General features: G+C 45.9%; 1 long non-coding RNA gene across 1 annotated transcript in view; it reads left to right on the top strand.

Moving 5' to 3' along the window:
* The window catches only part of LOC137433573 (uncharacterized), a 35580-nt gene that overhangs the window by 1860 nt on the left and 26133 nt on the right, over positions 1-7587 (top strand). The window contains exon 2 of the long non-coding RNA XR_010985661.2: positions 420-448. This is a non-coding gene — a long non-coding RNA (uncharacterized LOC137433573). The remainder of the gene's footprint in view (positions 1-419; positions 449-7587) is intronic.

The following is a 7587-nucleotide window of genomic DNA, read 5'->3' on the forward strand; positions in this document are numbered from 1 at the left end:
TTTCATTCTCGAGTCCTGGCTTTTGACGACGAATGGTCGAGGCTCTGGACTTCCTCGCATCGTCTGGCTGTGGTGTTGGTGACCAAGATCGTGAGGATAAACGCGGCTGGCAGAGCTAGGTGCACGTCAAGGCCTACTGCGTGCCAACGGGCATGTTTTCGCGCGCAAGGACGTAGAGGCCTCAGACGATCTTTGACAATTCCTGACGAGATTCAAGAGCAGCTTAGAGCTAAGTGCCACAAATCACACATATTTATTTTCCAGTTATTTGTTTCCCTTGTGTTGTAATTGAGTCTGTCTGGGGGCACGCCAATTAAGAATTTAGTTTTATTGTGCAATCTTTGTGACCGGCATTTTATTTAATAAAGCCGGTATTTTTTTACAGTTTAATTCCATGTCATTTGATTTACTTTATCCAGGTGCGAAGACGTCGGGTGGACCCATGCAGGTAAGCGCTCATGGTTTCTCCCCCACTTGCTCCCTGCCCATATAACGATGTTCCGCTATTGAATTAAACACGTCGGAGTTAAAGCTCATTTGGTCATCTGTGTCACCCTGCGGTGTTCACCAGAGGGCAGGCACACGACAAAAATCACATGAACTGCAAGCAGAACAAACTTTCACCTTTGACGTTCCTTTCACATTCTTGTTCTAAACACAATCTAGTGCTGCTTTGGCTGCATGCTTGAGGTCATTGTCGTGTTAGAACGTAAATCTTCACTGCATTCTAAGGACTTTTGCACTCTGAAGCAGGTTCTCCTCAATGATTTGCCTGTATTTGACTCCACTCATTGTTCCCTCTATCCATACAAGTCTCCCAGTCCCTGTCTCTGAAAAGCATCCCCATAGCCTGATGCTGCCAACACCATGTTTCATTGTAGGGATGGTGTTAGATGTGTGATGAGCTGGCCTCGGTTTCCGTGAGACGTAGCATTTTGCATTCAGGCCAAAAAGTTAAATTTTCGTCTCGTCAGACCACAGAATACTTTGCCTCATGCTCTCAGAGTGCTTCACATGCCTTTTTGCAAAATCCAGGCATGATGTCATGTGCCTTTTTCTGAGGAGTAGCTCCCGTCTGGCCACTCTCCCACAAAGCCTAGATTTGTGAAGTGCTGCAGAGGCTGTTGACCTTCTGGCAGAGTCTCCCAACTCAACCAAGGAACTCTGTTGTTCTGTCAAAGTGGTCATTGGGTTCTGGGTCACCCCGGTGATCAACGTCCTTCTTGCCCAGTTGCTCAGTTTGGTCGGATGGCAAGCTCTAGAACGAGTATGGGTAGTTCCATATTCCTTCCATTTCCTAATGATGGAGCTGATTGTGCTCTTGGGAATTTTTAATACTAGAAATTGTTTTATACCCTTCCCCAGATCTATGCCATTCTATCTCAGATTTCTATGCACAATTCCTTGCACTTCATGGTAGAGTTTCTGCTCTGACATGCACTGTCAACTGTGGGTCCTTATATAGAAAGATGTGTTTATTTCTAAATCGATTCCAACCAATTTAATTGGCCACAGGTAGGCTCCAATCAAATTGTAGAGACACCAAAGGAAATTGGATGCACCTGTGCTCAAGTTGGGGTGTTATAGCAAAGGGGTTGAATACTTATTGACTCAACACATCTCAGCTTTTCATTGTTAATTGTTTTGTAAAAATTCCCCAAAAAAATTCCACTTTGGCATCTGATGATCAGTGATAAAAAAACAAAATCTAAATTTAACCCATTTAAAATTCAGGCTGTAACAAAACAAAATGTGAAAAAGTCAAGGGGTGTGAATTCTTTCTGAAGGCACTGGATATATGTGTGGTCTTCTTGGTGTTCTTGTGAGGTATTTTTGGAACTCCCTGTGTATATACATATGTATTCAGGAAGTTCCAAGAAGACCTGCACAACTTTGGTTGTTAATACGTATATTTAGTACCACAAATGATACAGAGATACCCTTTGTTTTATATGATACAGAAAATCATAAAGTTTACTGTATTTTCCTGTACCGTGGTTTAATGTAAAAGAAAATGTCGTCTCCCCAGGACAAAGTACAGTGCATCAAATGGTTCATCATTACGAGGTCTGACAAGCAAGTTCAGCGTAATTTCCGTACCAGGTATGGAAGGAATCCAGCATCGCAGACAAGTACCAGAGTGGTACAAGAGGTTTAAGGAGACTACAAGTTGTCAGAAACAGAAAAGTACCGGTCGACCAAGCACAAGTGCAGCAGACGTTTAACGAGTGTGTGACTGATTTTAACAAAGTCCCAGAAAATAAATCGGACGTGCTTCCAGAGAACTGGGACTACCAACCACCACTGTGCACATGATTTTGCATAAAAGACTGAAGCGTTATGCCTACAAGGTGCAGATACTGCAGAGACTTCAAACCAAATGATGGATCCAAATGCAAAGCGTTTGCCTTGGAACTCCTCAATCGCATAGAGGATGATGAAGATTACCTGAAAAAGGTCATGTTCACAGACGAAGCTTGCTTTCATGTATCGGGGAAGATTAACCGACACAATGTGAAGATCTGGGGCTCTGAAAACCCCCACGTGGTCTTTGAACACATATGTGACAGTCCGAAGGTCAAAGTGTGGTGTGGCCTTCTCCATGACCGCTTGGTGGGTCTATTTTTCTTTGCGGAGGATGCAGTGACCTCAACAAGTTACCTGAATATGTTGGAAGAATTTGCCTTCCCACAGATTGAAGACCTGCAACCCGATATCATTTTTCAACAGGAAGGCGCTCCCCCTCTTTGGGCCTTAATCATTCGATCCATCCTGAATGAAAAATTTCCAGGTTGTTGGATTGGCCGAGATGGAGCAACCATCTGGCCCCCACGATCACCAGACATAACCTCCCTTGATTTTTTTGTGGGGGTTTTGTCAAAGATGTTGTCTGCAACACCGAGGTGGCAAACCTGCAGGATCTTCATTCTCGGATCACAACGGCATGCGCACTGGAGGATGCAGACATACTGAGGTGAACCTTTACATTCAGTAACTGGTGGCACCCCCTTGAGGAGCAATAACTTCAACCAAACGTTTCCTGGAGCTCTTGATCAGTCCTGCAAATCGGCTTGGAGGAATTTTGGCCCATTTCTCCTTGCAGAACTGCTTCAAATCAGAGATGTTTGTGGGCTTTCTTGCTGCCACAACATTTCAATTGGGTTTAAGGTCTGGACTTTCACTTGGCCATTCCAAAACATAAAATCTCTTCTGCGTCAGCCATTCTGTTGTGGATTCACTTGTGTATTTAGGATCATTGTCTTGGTGTATGACCCACTTTCTGTTAGGCTTCAGCTCACCGACGGATGCCCTGACATCTCTTGCATAATTTGCTGGTACAATCCAGAATTCATGGTTCCGTCAATGATGTCAAGCCATCTGGATCCTGAGGCAGCAAAGCAGCCCCAAACCATGATACTCCTACCACCTTTCTTCACGGTTTGGATTAGGTTCTTATATTGGAATGCAGTGTTTGGTTTTCACCAAACATAACGTTTATCATTGAAGCCAAAAAGTTCCACTTTCGACTCGTTTTCTTCCATTAGCTTTCTGGATCATCCAGGTGGTCTTTGGCAAACTTGAGATGGGAAACAATGTTCTTATTGGAGAGCAGTGGTTTCCTCCTTGTTATCCTCCCATCAACACCATTCCTGTTCAGTGTTTTCCTGATAGTGGACTCATGAAAACTGACATCAGCCAATGCAAGAGAGGCCTGCAGATCCTTAGACGTTACCCTGGGGTTATTTATCCATTACAACTGGAGCAAACCCATCGCTTTGCGGACGGACCAATTAGTCGTCCTGTTTGCCAAAATAAATTTACCCGTGCGAATAGTGCTTTAACCTCAGTGTTACCCAGGTACAAGATGGAATTGTAATACCCTCTGCTACCACCACCAGGTGGCGCTACACGGTACACATTTACATTGAGCATGTTCCCCAACCCACCACGCCTCTCCCCCCCCCTACCCCCAAACGCACCACCCCCACATCCCCACGTGAGACCGCAGCGACATAGTCTATGCTACCCCCACACAATTTGAATCCCGAGTTTGGAGTTTGTAACTTAAAATATGTGGCTGTGCATAGAACACGTACAAACAAACTCTCTACCCATAATCCCCTCTCCCATTCCTCCCTCCTTCACCTCTTGTGCCTTACCCTCAATATTCCCGTTTTATCACTCTCCAGTTTCCACATTCTCCTCCTATATAATAGGCAATACGTAGATTTGCTATTGCAGTACCGGTAGCTCTACAGAATATACTCAAAGTGATGCGACTACATCAACAATTTGCACAATAGGGTTAAGAGTCGGCTTCCCAAATTTGCATATGGCACGAAGCTTGAGGGTAAAGAAAATATCAGAGAGGAAGCAGATTCAGAAAGTCTAGGTACTTCCATAGATTGGGAAAAGATTGGCAGATGCAGACTAACATAAAGAAATGCCGTCGATGGGCAAGGATAATGAAAATAGGGATTACATAATGCAGAGGCAGTCTTGCAGGAGAAGGTTCTGGAATCGGTAACATATATGGGACTTAGGCAGACATATCAGAGCCAGGTAGCTATATGTAAAGCAAACAGGGATTTAGGTTGTATTTGTAGGGGTATAAGTTATAAATGTTTAAGATAATGAAGGGTATAGAAGGAATAAGTGGGTTTTTTCTCCAGAATTGACAGTGATAAGACCAGGGGCCACTGCTTGCGAGTAAAGAAGAGGAGAGATTGGATGATGTTGAGGTGGGGATGTCTCACTCAGAGGGTCGTTAATGCATGGAATGGTCTCCCAAGAAAGCTATTGGCAGAAGAGATGATGGATGGACTAATACTGGAATTGGATAGGTTCCTAGAAGCAGTGGCGATGGATGGGTATGAGTGTTGGCAGGATTGCACAGGCTTCGTGGGCAGAATTCCCTCCTGTGTTGAATTTCCATGTGTGATACAGTTACGTTATCTATCACTGATGCACAATTGCACATTTGGGAACGTGATGTGATGTCTGAAAACCCTTCGGCGCCTTAAACATATTGCTTACCAAGGATAAGGGGGAATACGGGTCAGCGTTTGGACAGAGACAAAGTCGCCCCTCCTTTCATACGTAATATGTATGTCCCCACGGCCATTGTGGAGGACACAGTACAAATCAGAATGGTACAAAAACACACAACGAGACTAAAGAAGATGACCCACTAAATGTACGTTTGTCTCACGTAGGCAGCATCCGGTCATATATTCAAGAAGCATGAAGGAAAGGAGCAAACCACTTTGTCTTTGATAATACCACCAACACATTCTGAGTGACCTGACTTCTGCTCCGCATCATTCATTCTATTCCTTTTCTTCTCCCCCCCCGACCCGCTCCCCACATTAGCTCTCTTGAAGACTCTCTCTCTCTCTGTCTCTCTCTCTCTCTCTCTCTCCCCCTCTCTCTCTCTCTGCCCCCCTCTCTCTGCCCCTCCCTCTCCCCCCTCTCTCTCTCCTCCTCTCCCCCTCTCTCTTTCTCTCCCCCTCTCCCTCTCTCCTCCTCTCCCCCTCTCTCTTTCTCTCCCCCTCCCTCTCTCTCCCCCTCCCTCTCCCCTCTCTTCTCTCTCTCTCCCCCCTCCCTCTCCCCCCTCTCTCTCTCCTCCTCTCCCCCTCTCTCTTTCTCTCCCCCTCTCCCTCTCTCCTCCTCTCTCTTTCTCTCCCCCTCCCTCTCTCTCCCCCTCCCTCTCCCCTCTCTTCTCTCTCTCTCTCTCTCTCCCCCCTCCCTCTCCTCCTCTCTCTCTCCCCCTCTCTCTTTCTCTCCCCCTCCCTCTCTCTCCCCCTCCCTCTCCCCTCTCTCTCTCTCTCTCTCTCTCTCTCCCCCCTCCCTCTCCCCCCTCTCTCTCTCTCCTCCTCTCTCTCTCCCCCTCTCTCTTTCTCTCCCCCCCTCTCTCTCTCACCCCATCTCTTTGTGTGTTGATCCTGACCCACAACAATTAATTTGTCTGTGTGTGCACTGACTCATGTGGGACGTCTTTCTTGTGTAAATGCCCTGCATGCATGACGTCATTTGATGCAGGGGCGATGGAATGGAAGATGCATCATCTATCTATCTATAATTCCAGTAATCTCTGTCTGTACGTCTGTACGTCTGTACGTTTGTTTGTCTGTGACCGCTGTTTCTCGACAACCACGGGTCCGATATACTTTTAACTTGCCAGGTATATTGCTGGGGACCCGAGGATGTGCCTTTTCAAGGTTTCATATTAATCGGACAATTACTTACCGAGCTATGTCCAAAAAACGATTCAACCAATCAGAGAGCAGCGAACGATCGCGTGTGCCGAACGTGGCGGGCACACTCTGCCTCGGATGGCACATTTGAGAGCGTATTCATTTATTTCACGTTTGCAAACTATGTTGGCGTTAAACTATGTTTTACAACTAATAAAAACGAATTTGCGATTCATTCGCTTTCCTGCGCGTTTGTGCACGCGATGGCGATTTCTTTACCAAACTCCGGAGGCCGTTCGCTTTGGACCAAACCATTGCATGTAAATAGAGGGGGGGGATTGTCACCACTCGCAAGCCGTTCGCTTTGGACCAAACCATTTCATGTAAATAGAGGGGGGGGATATAATTTTAGATATAGATATAGTACGGGCATGCCCTAGTCTATCTATAATTCCAGTAATCTCTGTACGTTTGTACGTCTGTACGTCTGTACGTTTGTCTGTGACCGCTGTTTCTCGACAACTACCGGTCCGATATACTTGAAACTTGCCAGGTATATTGCTGGGGACCCGAGGATGTGCCTTTTCAAGGTTTGAAATTAATCGGACAAGTACTTACCGAGCTATGGCGATTTAGCCGTTCGCCGTTCGCTTTGCCGTTGCGAATGGACCAAACCATTCATGTAAATAGAGGGGGGGGGGGGGTTCTGTGGTCGTTCGCTTTGGCTTTGCGAATGGACCAAACCATTCATGTAAATAGAGGGGGGGGGTTCTGTGGTCGTTCGCTTTGGCTTTGCGAATGGACCAAACCATTCATGTAAATAGAGGGGGGGGGGGGGGGGGTTCTGTGGTCGTTGCGAATGGACCAAACCATTCACATCGAATCATCGAATCACATCGAATGGACCAAACCGTTCGCTTTGGACCAAACCATTGCATGTAAATAGAGGGGGGGGGGTTCTGTGGTCGTTGCGAATGGACCAAACCATTTCATGTAAATAGAGGGGGGGGGGATATAATTTTAGATATATATATAGTACGGGCATTGGCAAGGAACGGGCACCCACGTACGGGCAATGCCCTAGTAGACACAATGCTCAGATTGGCTTTTATTCCCGCTTCTAATTTTCCTTCCCTTTCATTTGTTTGAGATGCATTACAAACTTAACAACACACCTAACCCAAATCTTAAGGAAAATGTAAATCCCATTCCAAACTAAAACTACAATGGCACTCGGTAGAGTGTTTCACCAACCCAACTCATCCACCAAGTTTATTCATAATTCATCCATAACTTTTTGAGATATCCTGCTCGTAGACAGACAGACAGACAGACAAACAAACAGACAGAGGTGAAAACATAACCTCTGTTCACCTTTGGCGGTGGAGGT

Source organism: Myxine glutinosa, chromosome 10 (assembly GCF_964187855.1).
Source record: "Myxine glutinosa chromosome 10, kmMyxGlut1.1, whole genome shotgun sequence".
Classification (NCBI taxonomy): domain Eukaryota; kingdom Metazoa; phylum Chordata; class Myxini; order Myxiniformes; family Myxinidae; genus Myxine; species Myxine glutinosa.